At 45.5% G+C, this 17,095-nt stretch overlaps 1 long non-coding RNA gene across 1 annotated transcript in view; it reads left to right on the top strand.

Moving 5' to 3' along the window:
- LOC121293595 overlaps positions 1-2,065 on the top strand; it is a 40,242-nt gene extending 38,177 nt beyond the window's left edge. The window contains exon 4 of the long non-coding RNA XR_005946565.1: positions 1,869-2,065. This is a non-coding gene — a long non-coding RNA (uncharacterized LOC121293595). The remainder of the gene's footprint in view (positions 1-1,868) is intronic.
- Positions 2,066-17,095: the final 15,030 nt, after the last annotated feature.

The following is a 17,095-nucleotide window of genomic DNA, read 5'->3' as shown; positions in this document are numbered from 1 at the left end:
AGAGTCAGATAGATTCTTGATAAGCAAGGGGGTGAAAGATTTTCCAGGGTATGTTACAATCAGATCAGCCATGATATTATTGAATGGCAGAGCAGGCTCTAGAGGGGCCGAGTGGCCTACTCCTGCTCCTGATTTGTATGTTTAGATATGTGTTCATATCTTTGTTTGTTCGATGCACAGCTCAAGCTGGCTGAGACAATAAAGACTTTGAACTGCATGAACACAGCTGACAATCTGTAACTATATTTTACATAATTATTATTTTCCACAGATAAAGCTATTTGCTTGTTCTATTTACACATCTCTAATTTCTTACTTCATACAAGTAAACAAATCTAAATGCCACAGAGTTCCCATTGGTGCTCTAAGTGACAGTGTCCTCCACTCTTGGACACTCCCATGTGATGTTCCCCTTGTTGGAGGAGGGGGAGGCAGCTACTCATGTCCCTGACGCTGTGGCTGTGTTGTGGTGCCCAGCCTCATCGTGCAGGGACCTGTTGGGGCTCTACATCAAACTGCACTAACTGCTTGTCTGCAGGGCAGCCAACCCCACTTGAACCCAGCTAGCAGATGGAGCATCTGGCTGAGGGACTGAGGAATCAGAAGATATGAAATTCCCTCCAGAAATCATGGAATCTTCACCCTCTTCCTCTGAACGCTGAGCCCTTGGAGTTGTGTCCCTGAGGCTGTGGAACTGCAGCTCAGCTGTCTGCCCCTCTTGCCGCTAATCTTCCACCTTCAAGATAGTCCCATTCAGTAATCGTAATTCCTCCCTCGCTGCTACAATGGAGCTATTGCCACTGCTCAGGAGATCTTGCACACCTTGCTTGAGGATGCATAAAAGGTAGCAAGAGCAGTTAATAAAGCATAAACCTAGGACTTATTAACAGGAGCTTGGAGGACAAGAGCAAGGCGGTAATGCTGAACTTGTATAGGACACTAGTTAGACCTCAGCTAGAGTATTGTGTACAGTTCTGGGTGCCACACTTTAGGAAGGATGTGAACACATTGGAGAGAGTGCAGAAGAGGTTTACAAAATTGGTTCCAGGGATGAGAAACTTCAGTTATGAAGATAGATTGGAGAGGGTGGGACTGTTCTCCTTGGAGAGAAGAAGGCTAAGAGGAGATTTGACAGAGATGTTCAAAATCATGAGGGGGCTGGAGAGAGTAGATAGGGAGAAGCTGTCCCCCCTCGTAAGAGGAGTGAGAACAAGAGGGCACAGATTTGAAGTGATTCGCAAAAGAAGCAAATGTGAAGTGAGAAAAAGTCTTTTCACACAGCAAGTGATTCAGGCCTGGAATGCACTGCTTGGAGGTGTGGTGGAGGCAGGTTCAATTGAGGCATTCAAGAGGGCATTAGATAATTATTTAAATAGAAATAATGTGCAGGGTTACGGGGAAAAGGCAGGAGAATGGCACCAGGTGAAATGCTCATTCGGAGAGTTAGTGCAGCCACAAGGGGCTGAATGGCCTCCTTCTGCATCATAACAATTCTGTGATTGTGTCTCATACCTTCTGCATGCAGTGCACATGGGACTTACCATGAAGTAGGCCAGTCTCTCGTGGCTGCTCATCATGTGCTCTCCGACGTTGTCGTGACAATGACATTCCCCATCAGGAGTACCTGACCTTGCAATGCACTCTGGAAACTCAGCTTGATGAGCACTTAACTGTCACTCTAGATCCAAAGACTCAGTCCCAAAGGGGACTCTGCAGTTGGTTGGTCAATTCTCTCACATTGTGGCCACACCTAAAGGTGGAGATGTGCGGGCTGGGGGTAAATCTAGGTGGGGAAATGGATTTCTGAGACTTTAATCCCTACCTGACCTGACTCTGCCTGTTTCTCTTTTGTTTGTAATTCTCCCCAGATTACCGAATCTCTAGATCCAAACGATCAGGCGGCTGAGTGCAATAACCTTGCTGGAACACAATAAGGAGTTGGAACCATCTGTTCTGGGAAATCCCAAACACCATCCTGCTTGTTAAGACTAAATAATAACCCTTGAGACATATGCAGTTATCTTTGGTGCTTGTACCTGGCAAATAAAATGCAACGATATTTCAATTTGAAAAAATGTAACAGCTTTCTGTCATATTGAATTCAATAGTCTGTAGAAAGTAAGGGCTGAATTTCCACAGATAATTGGTGATGGACTGAGAGGCGGGAGGTCTGACAAAATGGCGTGAGGAGGCGTCAGAAGTGCCATCTTCCTGCCAGCGTGCCATATTGCCAACAGTGGCAAACATGGTGGCTAAGCCACACACTAGGCAGCCAATTGAGCCACTTAAGTGGCCGATTAAGGGCCACCTTCTGCCACCGAGGGCATTTTATCCATGTCGGAATGCCCTGCCCCTGTCTGGGTGATTGGCAGGTGACCTGGTGACCTCCCGGTTTCGACCCAGTTTAGATGGGGGGGGGTCCTTCCTTATGGATGATCCATTGTCCCTTGGCAGCAACAGCTGCCCTCACAGGGACAGCCCCGCCACCGCTCCACGAAACCCTCCCCCCACACCCATCACCAGCTTCTGGCTGCCTGGTCCTACCATACCCCAGGCTTACCTACCTGTCTTTGAGGGCACCCCATCATTGAGATGCTCTCTCTCTGAAGCTGCAACCTCAACAATGGCCACTGCTAGGGGTGGCGCTGCTGAGACTGCTGAGCTGACAGCCTTCTGATTGGCCAGCAATTCTTGTGGAGGTGGGAGGGGGGAGGTGGGCGGTGGGCCACTGTGCTTAATTAACCGCCACCAGCAATATTCCACCCATGGTCCCACCACCCGCCGAAACGGGATTACCTCCAATTTTCAGCTCCCACGGTAGAATTTGTGGGTGAGCAGCAAAAAACAGCCCTAAGAATTCTTACCATTTTATTTCTAAATGCTGATCATCGATACGTTTGTTCAGACAATCACAAAGAGGCTGACGGCAGCTCTCATCCGAACTTCATGTCAAACTGCAAAGAGGAAACGTGCACATTTACAACAGGAATTCACCTTAGAATCTGATGAAAGGTCATCAACCTGAAACCGCTGAGCTGGATTTTTTACCCCTGAGTGGGCGACAGCAGGAAGGTGGACGAGTGCAGAAATTCATGCCACCAGCTGATTTGCCTGCGCCGACATGCCCCTGGAGGTGGGATGGGATCCAGGTAGCCAATCAGCGGCGTTGAGGGCTAGCGGCCAGCTGCCTGGGGGTAGACTCCAGCTGGTAGGCCGGAGGCCCAGCACTCTAGGCAGGCCTTGAGAGCCTCCTTGCCTGCCCGGCTATAGTTGCAGCTGCAGGGCCAGCCTGTGGAGGATAAAAACCCCCTCCACACCGGTGGCCTGGCTTCGGAGGGCATTTTTCATTAAAAATGTTAAGAAATTGGAGGTGGGTCACCCCCCCGCCCCCCCCACCCCCACCACCCCTCTCTGACAACGTGCTGCTTCTTATTAGCTGCAGTACCTCCGGCTAAACCTCCAGCTCGAAGAGTCAGCCAGCCATTCTGTTTCATTCTGGATGCAGCCAGTCCTCTGGAGTATTTCCAGCGTTTTCTTCTTATATTTCAGATTTCCAGCATCAACAGTATTTTGTTTTTAAATCAGAATTTATTAAGCTACAAGCTGACTTCACCCGCAGCAGATTTACATGTCTCCGGTACTAGCAAATGTTAAATAATACAATTTAGAAAAAAGGCTGGTAACAGCTGTAATATTAAGTCCATTCACTCAGGGATATGATACCTGCTGTCCTGTGGTGGCACAGCTCTCTGCTACTTTAAATAATCATAGAGTTAATAATAATCTGGAAAAATGTCAAGGAACATATTTTTCCCCCAAAGCCAGCTAGAAGTACTGCTGTACTATTTTGAAATGTCTGGAGAATTTTGGCTGTCTTCCAAACGTTAAAAAATCGTAAAATGGTTCAGTGAAAGTATTGTTTTACTGCAGTTCAGTCCTAAGAAATAGCAGGAATAAAGCTGATGTCAGAGATGCTCCTCCACAAGTGAATAAACACTTACCTTAAGCAGCTTCCTCTGGTCTTGGATGATCTTCCTCTGGTCTTGGGGAAGGCCTCAATGGTTCTTCTGCGCAGGGTAAAGTTAAAGTTCCAGTCAAAGCTCAATGAATTAAATCATCTAAGAGTTTCATGCAAGTCACACATGGAGCTGGTTGACAAAGCTTAGGCAACTCCATTTGAAATTGCTCAGATAATGAAGCAATCAATATCCACAGTCAGCAAAACACCCAGGTTTAGGCTAATGAGCAGCCATTAACACTTACATGATGCAAATATCAAATAATAAGCATCCATTTCCAATACCGGAGAATGTAATAAGATCATGTTCAACGAATCATCAACATCAACATGCTGGGGTGGGGGTGGGGGTGGGGGTGGGGTTTGGGGAGGAATGAGATCACCACTGACTAGAAACTCAGCTAGATCAGCCACATGAAAACCATGGCATCTGGAACAGATGTGAAAGGAGTATCCTGGCTCCCTAATGCTCCTCTACCACATTAATCAGTACCATAGAACCACAGAAAAGTTACAGCACAGAAGGAGGCCATTTGGCCCATCTTGTCCATGCCAACCCGAGGACACCCAGGTTCCCTTTCTAATCCCACCTTCCTGCACCCGGCCCATAGCCCTGCAGCTTACAGCACTTAAGGTGCAGATCCAGGCACTTTTTAAAAAAGTTTAGAGTTTCTGCCTCTACCACCAACTTGGGCAGCGAATTCCAGACACCCACTACCCTGTGCATAAAAAAGTTCTTCCTCAAGTTCCCCAGACACCTTCTGCCACTTATCTTGAACCTATGTCCCCTGGTTCTAGAATTCTCCACCAAGGGAAACAATTTTATCCTGTCCACTCTATCTATTCCCCTCATAATTTTGCACAGTATTGTGGTATAATACTTGACTGGTGCAGCTCCAAAAGCACTTAAAGAACTCAGCACCATCCAGGATAAAGCAGACGGGAGCTACTGTCATCTGTGCCTGCCTTCATCAAGAGGAGGCTCCCAAGACACAGAAAAGGGGCACATTTTCTAGGATCTTGCCATTCATCTGAATTGATGGGGGGAGGTGTTGTGCTGTAGGACCTGGTGGGAAGAGGATCTTCCGGCTGTTCAGTGAAAGGCCCATTTTCTCATATTCTTCAGAGAAGGAGTCATCAATGGCCTGGTGCTCAGTTTCTGAGTGAGTACACACACAAGTGTCACCACGTACTGAAGCTCAATGACTGAGGTTGGAGTGATTTTGGTTTATGCCATAGTATTTGAACACCATTGTACAAGCCGTTTGTTTCAAGTTAACTTTTCCAAAAAATTTTGTGAAACCTTTGTCAATAAAAAGGATCGATTCCACTCTTCACCCTATGAGCCTCTTCTTCGACAGACAATCCAGCATATTATGGAATTCCAATGGATCCAGCAATCACTACATTTTCACCTGTAACAAACTTGGGTCTTCAGTACATACCTTCAGTATCTGGAGAGCAGCCCCATGGAGGAGATGAAAGGTTGTCTCTAGGAACAAACATGCTTATTCTTTCCTGTAACAAAAACTGGACAAAGGCTCATTCTCACAAACCGTCATGCTGCAGGCGCACAAAGTGAATCAAATGGACCTGCATCAATACAAAATTGATCAGGAATGTGATGCACAAATTCTAGTTCCCAACTGGGTATAGCAAAACAAAAACTACTATTATTCAAGTAGCACAATTAGCACATCACAGAAGTGAAAACTATGCTGAGCAGTAAAAAAGCTACAGGAAATGAATGAAGAAGGAGGTTTTTGAAGGTGACATTGGAGTGAAAGATAGTAAGGGGGAAGGATTTGCAATATGAGAGGCAAACAAGTAAATGCTCTCCTGCTGAAGATATAAAGAAGGATGGAAAAGAGGACAAATTGGAAGAATGAAAGGCATGTGCTGGGATTTGGAAACTTCTCCTTAAACTTATTCGGCATCTACCTATAACCCCAGACTGGTTAGCACAGTATTCATTTATTGTGAGACTTGGCCAACGGTTTTAGCAATTGTATTTTTTGGTGGAATTGTGCTGTTGTTACATTAAAAGACCATCAACAAGAACTGATTCTGAAGCTTTGCTGCAAACAGAGTTTCCTTTATTACAATCTAAAGAGTCAGAGAAAACAATGTGAGGATAGTGTAACCATTCTTATTGTTAATTTATTTGCATGTTAATAACCTTCATTTCTGAGCTGCTTCTCTCAAGTATAACCTGTTTAATAGTCAAGTATCTGACATGTTAAACGAAACTTGTCTCATTTGGTTTACTTCAGAGAGCTCTTTAATTTACAAATTCATTAACTGTGTGACATTTCTACTTACAAAAACTGCTGTGGAGAAAAGTGACTTGAAGCAGTTTATGCTGAGCCTGCAGCAGAGTAAGTGCCAACTGAAGTTAGTGCTTCCTTTTTGACAGCTTCTATGATGCAGGTGAAGCATAAGCCAGGATCTACGAAGCTGATGTATTCTATCTGTCAAAAAACTGGAAGCAAAATATTTAGATTTTGTTTCATTTCTTTGAGTACAAGCAAGCTTTTCAAGTTTAAAAATAGACTAAAATAAAACTTGGTCATGAAAAAATAGATGAGAATATACTTATTAGACAGTACATTTTCCATCTTATACTTTCACCGTGGTCCAGCAAGAAGGTTCACCACCACCTTCTCAAAGGCAATAAGGGATAGGCAATAAATGCCGGCCTCATCAGCGATGCTCATATCGCGAGAAGAAATTTTTTTTTTTTAAAACTACAGCTATTTCCCCTGGCACTGGCCACTGGCACTGGCCACTGGCCACTTCAACGATAGTGTAAGAAAATAAACAAAACAGTTTTTGCATCTGGATGGTTGGGTGTCAGAGATGGAGACAATCGTATGTCCTGAGTGACTCATCCAATCCCTACAGCCGGAAAAGCAGGGTTTTGCTTTCTGACTGCACAGAACCTCCACAGAATTTGAACAACGTGGGGACCACCAGAAAACAAAGTTGCAAACTAAGGCTGAAAACAGGTTGTGTGTGTGAGAGCTTTACGCATGCAAAAACATGTAGCAGCTTCCAAAACAGTTGGAAGAGAAGCTGAGAGGGTTCTCCATGGAAGAGTGTTCTGAATGGTACCATTGTTCTGCAGCACGATGACCTATCAGTATTCTGGGCCACAGGCTGGTAGGAAGCAGGATCGCCAGCTCAATTTGTGACGTAAATTCCTAATTCTGGCTGCACGATGTGATACAAAGCAGAAGCTTAATGCAGGGAAAAAAAATGACAGAGAAAATCATCTCAGCATTAATGATCTTGCAGCATTCGCGGACTGTTACACAACCGGAATGACAAAAATATTTTCGGAAATGACATGCTTGGCGTAATCTCCTACGGGAGATAAAAGAAAAGGAAAATAGAATCAAAATCAGCCCAGGAGGCGACACTGACCTGATGATGGAGAATTATTTCCTCACTAGTCCCTCAGCCCTTCAGCAGTTTTCAACACCTGCAAACACATTCATCCTTCCCAAATGTCTCTTTGTTGTGATGTACACATAAATCTAACAGAGAGGCACACTGTGGTGTCATTTAACAATAAACACTTTTACAGACAGAAGATGCAATTTAATTCTAAACAGCCCTAATTACTATCCTTTAGATGTTGGATTATGAAAATATCCTGGTGATTCTGGTTTGTGAGAACCACTGTTATAACCAACTCTCAAACATCAATATACACTCTTGATGCTGTATCACTTCGGCCTATATTCTGGTCACCAGGTCACTAAATCTTTAAGACACTCAAAAAGAATGAAATCAGCAGCACAATTTGAAAGTTATAAAGAGTTTTTGCTCAAACTGGAAAGGAAACATCTCCCTGGATTTCTGGCAGACTTCACAATGGCTGGGATTTTGCGTGCCTGCCGGTGTTGGGTGTGTTTGGTGGTGTGAGCGGACAATGTGGCAAGAAGGCCAAAAATTAGTTTCACGCCATTGTGAAACCAGTTTGCGATTGTCCGCTCTGCCTGTTAATGTTTCCCACCATCAGGCGTCGGGAACCTCAGTGTAATACATCAGCATATCATTATAAGGCCAGCGTGCCAGACTCACCCCCACCCCCCACCTGGATCGTCCACCCATATTGGTGGGAAAACACACCAACGTGTTCACAACAGCATATACAAGGTGTGCACTTGGTGGGCTACACTTCACTCAGGACTTTGAGGTTTGTTTGCCTTCCTAGCTCTGGTCAGCTCTCACAGCCATCAGCGCCAGGTCTCACAGGCAGCACTCACATCATTTTTAGGGGGCTCACAGGCAGGTCTCCACCTACCAGACCAGCCGTATGTGGGGGGCTTTTCAATGGCTGCAGGTCTAAGGATTATTTGGGGAAGGGGGAGAAGTGGCCTCAGGCAAGGGAAGAGGCTGCAGGATGTGAGCTGTACTGGGGAAAGGGGGGTATCCCAGGGTGTGTGTGGGGGCACATGTTAATATGTACAAGTGGTCACAAGATGGTGAGGGCTGAGGAGGCATCTCCAGAGGAGATGAGGCCAGATGGAGATGTGAGGGTGTGTGTGTGAGAGAGAGAGAGTGGTGATGTCCCTTGAGCTGGCAGTGAGTGAGATGCCAGTGAATGTGTGATGGGCTTGTGAGTGTGTGAGTTTAGAGGGATGAGATGGTTGCCTTACCCTGTTGGCATGGATGAGATCATTCATCCTCTATCTGCACTGGATAGCCAACCTCTTCTGTGCAGCATTGGCACTGACCACCACTGCCATCGCCTACCAAGCTGGAGTGGTGAGATTGATGCCCTCCTGCGGCCAGAGCAGGGCCTCCAGGGCATCCAAAGGGCGCCTGAGGGCTGTAGTCTGCTTGCTTTCAGGGCCATGTCTTCCTTGCTGCTGTCCTGGGCTGGAAGAACTGAGATGTGTGTGCACAGCTGTACTTTAAATGTGGTGCCTGGCATGATGATGCGGTGAGGTGATGGTGTGGCAGGCAAATCGAATCCAGCCCGCCATGGAAACGGCCCGTTTCCCGGGAACGGATAATTAATGCGGCAGGTTTGGGATGATACGGAACGAAAAGCCACCATTGTGGCTGGTGGGTTAAATGTCATTTTACCCACCCAATATCGTACTTAGTGCAAATCTGGGACAATTCCACTCGTCATGTCCAAAGATTCAAATTCATTGCATTGCAAAAAATCATTTTTAAAACCATTTTACAATGATTCTGCCAAATAAAAGAATCACAAGAACAAACAAAGCCACCTTTGAAAATAATAGCTTTACTTTGCTGTAGAATTAGACAAAATCTTTATCCAACTAGGATAAAAGCACATATCAGAATCACAGACAAACCTTTCCAAGGGACATTTATTAAACCTTTAACATACAACAGAAGCTTCACAGAGATAGGTGGACAACAGATTTTGAGCCAAAAGAGAGTGTAGGTGAGATGACCGAAAACCTTGTCAAATCGGTGAGTTGTAAAGAGAGGGGTTTGTCAAGACTGAGAATTTTGGGTTCCACCAGGGCCACTCAGCTCCTGACCTCATTAGAGTCTTGGTTCAATCATGGACAAAAGAGCTGAACTCCTGAGGTGAGATGAGAGTGACTGTCCTTGACATCAGGGCAGGATTTGACCGAGTGTGGCATCAAGGAGCCCTAGCAAAACTGGAGTCAATGGGAATCAGGGAGGAAGCTCTCCACTGGTTGGCGTCATACCAGATACAAAGGAAGATGGTTGTGGTTGTTGGAGGTCAGTCATCTCAGTTCCATGACTTCACTGCAGGAGTTCCTCAGGGTAGTGTCCTAGGCCCAACCATCTTCAGCTGTTTCATCAATGACCTTCCTTCCATCATAAGGTCAAAAGTGAGGATGTTCGCTGATGATTGCACAATGTCCAGCACCATTCATGACCCCTCAGATACTGAAGCAGTCCATGTCCAAATGCAGCAAGACCTGGACAATATCCAGGCTTGGGCTGACAAGTGGCAAGTAACATTCATGCCACATAAATGCCAGGCAATGACCATCTCCAACAAGAGAGAATCTAACCATTGCCCCTTGACATTCAGTAGCATTACCATCACTGAATCCCCCAGTATCAAAATCCTGGGGGTTACCATTGGCCAGAAACTGAACTGGACTAACCATATAAATACTGTGGCTACAAGAGTAGGTCAGAGGCTGGGAATCCTGCGGCAAGTAACTCACCTCCTAACTCCCCAAAGCCTGACCACAAGTCAGGAGTGTGATGGAATACTCTCCACTTGCCTGGATGAGTGCAGCTCCCACAACACTCAAGAAGCTGGACACCGTCCAGGACAAAGCAGCCTACTCGACTGGCACCTCATCCACAAACATTCACTCCCTCGGCCACTAACGTACAGTAGGAGCAGTGTGTACCATCTGCAGGATCCACTGCAGGAACTCACCAAGGCTCCTTAGGCAGCACCTTCCAAACTGTCTGGAACCGCTACCATCTAGAAGGACAAGGGCAGCAGATAGATGGGAACACCACCACCTGGAAGTTCCCCTCCAAATCACTCACTATCCTGACTTGGAAATATATCACCGTTCCTTCACTGTCGCTGGGTCAAAATCCTGGAACTCCCTTCCTAACAGCACTGTGGGTGTACCTGCACCACATGGACTGCAGCGGCTCAATAAGGCAGCTCACCACCACCTTCTCAAGGACAACACCCACATCCCATAAATGAATTTAAAAAAATGTTGGAGCAAAGGGACAATCAATGCATTAGAGATCAGAATTTAAACAAAAAGAACATTTTTTAAAATTTGAGATGCTGCAGGATCAGGAACAACACAGATCACTGAGGGTGGGAATGATGGATGAGTGAGACTTGGTGCTGGACAGAATCCAGGCAGCAGAGATTGGGATAAGTTGAGGTTTAGGGAGGGAAGTGGATAGAAGGCTGGTCTGAAGGTGAGTGGAACCATAAAATCTGGACGTAGTAAATGGATGTATGAAGGTTCTCAGGGGCAGTTGAGTTGTGACATGGAAGGTTATGATACGTGAAACTCGGCTCAGGGTTGAATAGAACGTCAATGTTGCAAGTTTAGTTCAGTCTGAGACATTGTCTGAGAAGGAAGATGGGGTCAGTGATGATAGTTGTAGATGAAACCATGCATGATTTTCCCAAGATTTAATGTGAAGGTTCATTCAAGACTGGGACAAGTGGTCTATCAGCACAGAGACAATACAGGACTCAAGGTAACTGATGAAGTGGTAGAGATAGGTGAAAGCTGATTCCATTGGCTGAATTCTACACTGGGGGCAGGGTCCCCACCACCAGAATAGATGTGACGGAGATGAAGGAACTGAGAGAATGGGATGGAGTCCTTACAGGAAGCGGGGTGTGAGGAGCTGTAGTCCAGGTCTTCCTTCCTCCTTAGCCAAGGATCCCCCTCCACTGTGGTTGACAGGACCCTCAATCATGTCCGGCCCATCTCCCGTGCATCCGCCCTCACACCTTCCCCTCCCCCCCCCAGAGCCATGATAGGGTCCACCTTGTCCTCACTTTTCACCCCACCAGCCTTCGCATTCAAAGGATCATCTTCCGCCATTTCTGCCAACTCCAGCATGATGCCACCACCAAAAAAATCTTCCCAACCCCTCACCCCCCGTCAGTATTCCATAGGGACAGTTCCCTCCTGGTTCACTCCTCCATCACCCCCAGCACCTCATCCCCCCCTCCCACCGCACCTTCCCGTGCAATTGCAGAAGGTGCAACCCCTGCCCTTTTACCTCCTCCCTCCTCACCATCTAAGGGCCCAAACACTCCTTTCAGGTGAAGCAGCATTTCACATGCACTTCTCTCAATTTAGTATACTGCATTCTCTGCCCCCAGTGTCGTTTCCTCTACATTGGAGAGACCAAACGCAGACTGGGTGACCGCTTTGCAGAACACCTTTGGTCTGTCCGCAAGCATTACCCAGATCTCCCTGTCACTTGCCATTTTAACACTTCACCCTGCTCTCATGCCCACATGTCCGTCCTTGGCCTGCTGCAATGTTCCAGTGAAGCTCAACGCAAACTGGAGGAACAGCACCTCAACTTCCAATTAGGCACTTTACAGACTTCCAGGCTTAACATTAAGTTCAACAACTTCAGACCATGAACTCTCTCCTCTATCCTCACCCCTTTTTAAATCTCCTTTTTTCTACATTCATTTTTACTTTTTATCCATTTATTTTTATTTTTATTTGTTCATGGTTTTAACCCCTTTTTTTATCTCCCTTTCTATCCTATTTTCTAAACTTTTTTCCCTACCACCCTGTTCCCCAAAAGGACCATCTCTTACTTGTTACCACTAACGCTCCCTTTGTCCTTTAGTTCATGACATCTTTGTCAATCTCTCCTTTGCCCCACCTATCACTGGCCTTCTATCCAGCTTCACCACCCCCTCCTTAAACATTATAAATTTCATCACATTTCCACTTCTCTTCAGTTCTGAAGAAGGATCATACGGAACCAAAACGTTAACTCTGTTTCTCTCTCCACAGATGCTGCCAGATCTGCTGAGTTTTTCCAGCATTTTCTGTCTTCGAAGGTGAAGACTGGAATCCCTTGTGAGAGAGAAAGAGTTTCCATGCGATTAGTTGGCTTAGTGTTACTGACATCTGGGTGGGTTATTGAGAAATCCGTGGAACCTGTCATGGTGGCATCTGCCATTTATTGTGTATTGTGATGTATTCGACCACAATTTCCTGGTTAATTCACACATACCTCATGTTGACCCTAAATGTTAGAGTACAGGTATCGGGCCCCTTACCTGGTGTCCCAAAATTCAGAAGAACCCGAAAACCGGGTCTTGCCTTCAAGCTACAATCCAATCTGGCACAGCTGTCCATCACATCTGGGTCCTTCTGCTCTTTGGGTCCGGCCTTATTTACCCCCTGTGGTGATTAATGCCATGGAAGCCAGCCTGGTCCGTCCCTCATCATCCCTTCCCTGGGGCAGAGAAATCAGCTCAGCTTTAAGTTTTAATCAATTATTATCCTATCCCCTCACGGCCAACCCAAAATCCAGGAGATGCACAAATCTGGTCTGATCCACACGTCCGGTCCCATGCTTTCCAGATATGGGGTCCAGTAGCTGTGGGAGATAGATATTGTAAATTGTTTTATCTTTCTGAACATTCATACTAAAGTTTATTTTTGTTTGTTCTAAACCTATGGAATCTTGTGTCTTTATTCACTTTGTAAGTGTCTTGAACAGAAAGTTATTAGTCCCTAACCAGAAAGTACCAACAACTTGGGGGTCTGGTCCAGGGTCATAACAATATTTGTGAACAAATATGCTTTCTTGATTATGATCCTCTGTTCATTAAAAAAAGAGGGTTTGCAATAGTAATTCCATGAATAAATCCAGGGACTTGCATGTTAAAAGCTGTCATGATGATTGCATTCTCTTCATATTGAAGCACAGCAAAGTTACTAACTCCTTCCTCCATTAGGAGAAATGCTTCACTCATTCTAACTGCCCTGCCCAGCAGCAATGGGACCTGCAGTCAATAACACTTGAGCTGGTTGCCAATGGATACACAAGGTCAGTTCGGAATGGGGTTAATATTCATGCCTCAACTTCTCAGAGTTCAGGATTTTGCTGCACTGGGAATTGCAAGTTCTTACCTGCCAATTCCATTACAGAACACAATGATACTTGTATAAAGTGCCATCACCACATCCTGATTGAAAGGATTGAGCACTAGCAGCATTTAAATTGTCTCATATGAAAAGGGTAGACACAGACAGGTTGGGAAGGCACCAATCGACATCTCAGGCCTTTGATTAAATATGACAATCTTTTCAGTTTCTTCATTCGGGGATGCCTTGATCACACACTCAGGTTTCTGTGTCAGTGTTACTGAGCTCACACTCAGGTTTCTGTGTCAGTGTTATCGAGCTCACACTCGGGTTTCCGTGTCAGTGTTATCGAGCTCACACTCGGGTTTCCATGTCAGTGTTACTGAGCTCACACTCGGGTTTCAGTGTCAGTGTTACTGAGCTCACACTCAGGTTTCTGTGTCAGTGTTCCTAAGCTCACACTCGGGTTTCTGTGCCAGCGTTACTGAGCTCACACACGGGTTTCTCTGTTAATGTTACTGAGCTCACACTCGGGTTTCTGTGTCAATGGTACCGAGCTCACACTCGAGTTTCCGTGTCAGTGTTACTGAGCTCACACTCAGGTTTCTGTGTCTGTGTTACTGAGCTCACACTCGGGTTTCTGTGTTAATGTTACTGAGATCACACTCCGGTTTCTGTGTCAATGTTACTGAGCTCACACTTGGGTTTCTGTGTGAATGTTACTGAGCTCATGCTAGGGTTTCCGTGTCAATGTTACTGAGCTCACACTTGGGTTTCTATGTTAATGTTACTGAGCTCACACTCCGGTTTCTGTGTCTGTGTTACTGAGTTCACACTCGGGTTTCTGTGTCAGCGTTACTGAGCTCACACTCGGGTTTCTGTGTTAATGTTACTGAGCTCACAGTCGGGTTTCTGTGTCTGTGTTACTGAGCTCACACTCTGGTTTCTGTGTCAGTGTTACTGAGCTCACACTCGGGTTTCTGTGTCAGTGTTACTGAGCTCACACTCAGGTTTCTGTGTCAATGTTACTGAGCTCACACTCGGGTTTCCATGTTAGTGTTACTGAGCTCACACTCGGGTTTCGGTGTCAATGTTACTGAGATCACACTCGGGTTTCTGTGTCAATGTTACTGAGCTCACACTCGGGTTTCTGTGTCAGTGTTACTGAGCTCACACTCGGGTTTCTGTGTAAATGTTACTGAGCTCACACTCTGGTTTCTGTGTCAGTGTTACTGAGCTCACACACGGGTTTCTGTGTCAGTGTTACTGAGCTCACACTCGGGTTTCTGTGTCAATGTTACTGAGCTCACACTCGGGTTTCCATGTTAGTGTTACTGAGCTCACACTCTGGTTTCTGTGTCAGTGTTACTGAGCTCACACTCGGGTTTCTGTGTCAATTTTACTGAGCTCACACTCAGGTTTCTGTGTCAATGTTACTGAACTCACACTCGGGTTTCTGTGTCAGTGTTACTGAGCTCACACTCGGGTTTCTGTGTCAGTGTTACTGAGCTCACACTTGGGTTTCCGTGTCAATTTTACTGAGCTCACACTCGGGTTTCTGTATCAATGTTACTGAGCTCACACTCGGGTTTCGGTGTCAATGTTACTGAGCTCACACTCGGGTTTCTGTGTCAATGTTACTGAGCTCACACTCGGATTTCTGTGTCAGTTTTACTGAGCTCACACTTGGGTTTCCGTGTCAATTTTACTGAGCTCATACTCGGGTTTCTGTGTCAATGTTACTGAGCTCACACTCGGGTTTCTGTGTCAGTTTTACTGACTCACACTCGGGTTTCCGTGTCAATTTTACTGAGCTCACACTCGGGTTTCTGTGTCAATTTTACTGAGCTCACACTCGGGTTTCTGTGTCAGTGTTACTGAGCTCACACTCGGGTTTCTGTGTCAGTGTTACTGAGCTCACACTCAGGTTTCCGTGTCAGTGTTACTGAGCTCACACTCGGGTTTCTGTGTCAGTGTTACTGAGCTCACACTCAGTTTCCTGCTGCCGATCAAGAATCCAAATAGTGATCATACACAGGCATCCGCTCGATCACATGTTAAAGACCCTCTATACCCAGCATTTTGAAAGTCAATCTGTTATCTCTTTGTGTTAATCTTTTATTAATCATCACTTGTAAAGCCAGGACCAAAGCGCTAACAAGGCAAACTGTCATTTCAGATGCTTGGAGTTATGTTTACAATAAGTCCCTGGAATTCTATAAAGTTTTGTACAATAAACCCCAGATTCTGGTGTCAGTCTCTTCTTGGAGGGGTGATCAATTAAACTTGAATAACCCAAAATATTGGGTACCACATAAATTAAATAACTCAAATTCTTGCTAAACTTTCATTGACCTCCTTCCATGTGGTGGAATCAGATTCAACAATAAAATAAGGAACAGGATAAAGACTTGAAGGGGAAAACGTACAGGACCATGGGGACAGAACAGGAGAGGGAAATTAATTGGATAGTTCTTTCAAAGAGTCAGCACAGGAATGATGGACCCTCATGCCACAAAGATACCTTTTAGGCAAATAATTACACTGCAGTTCACCAAGTGTGAAAACATTAAGAGTAAGGACTTGAGGAGAAAAGCTATAACATTCTTTGTGTTGACTGCATTAGTGCAAGATTTGAACATTGAGACTTGCAACTTATACATTGGATAATTGCCGAAGATAACCATAGTATCTTCTGCAATTTTTGTTTCTTATCCCTCATGGCAGACTGGTACAGAAGGTAAAGTCACACGGGATCAGAGGTGAGCTGGCAAGATGGGTACAGAATTGGCTTGGTCATAGAAGACAGAGGGTAGCAGTGGAAGGGTGCTCTTCTGAATGGAGAGCTGTGACTAGTGGAATTCTGCAGGGATCAGTGCTGGGACCTTTGCTGTTTGTAGTATACATAAATGATTTGGAGGAAAACATAACTGGGCTAATTAGTAAGTTTGTAGATGACACTAAGGTCGGAGGAGTTGCAGATAGTGAAGAGGATTGTCAAAGGATACAATGGGATATAGATCGGTTGGAGACTTGGGCAGAGAAATGGCAGATGGAGTTTAATCCGGACAAATGCGAGGTAATGCATTTCGGAAGGTCTAATACAGGCAGCAATTAAACAATAAATAGCAGAACCCTTAAGTGCATCGATGGGCAGAGGGATCTGGGTGTACAGGTCCACAGGTCACTGAATGTGGCAATGCAGTTGGATAAGGTAGTCAGGAAGGCATATGACATGCTTGCCTTCATCAGCAGGGGTATTGAGTATAAAAGCTGGGAAGTCATGCTGCAGCTGTATAGAACTTTGGTTAGGCCACACTTGGAATATTGGGTGCAATTTTGGTCGCCACATTACCAGAAGGATATGGAGGCGTTGGAGAGGGTGCAGAGGAGGTTTACCAGGATGCTGCTGGTCTGGATGTTATTAGCTATGAGGAGAGGTTGGAGAAACTTGGATTGTTCTCACTAGAGTGATGAAGATTGA

Source organism: Carcharodon carcharias, chromosome 22 (assembly GCF_017639515.1).
Source record: "Carcharodon carcharias isolate sCarCar2 chromosome 22, sCarCar2.pri, whole genome shotgun sequence".
NCBI lineage: Eukaryota > Metazoa > Chordata > Chondrichthyes > Lamniformes > Lamnidae > Carcharodon > Carcharodon carcharias.
The sequence above is the reverse complement of the archived record's forward strand: the minus strand, read 5'-3'. Positions and strand labels throughout refer to the sequence as shown.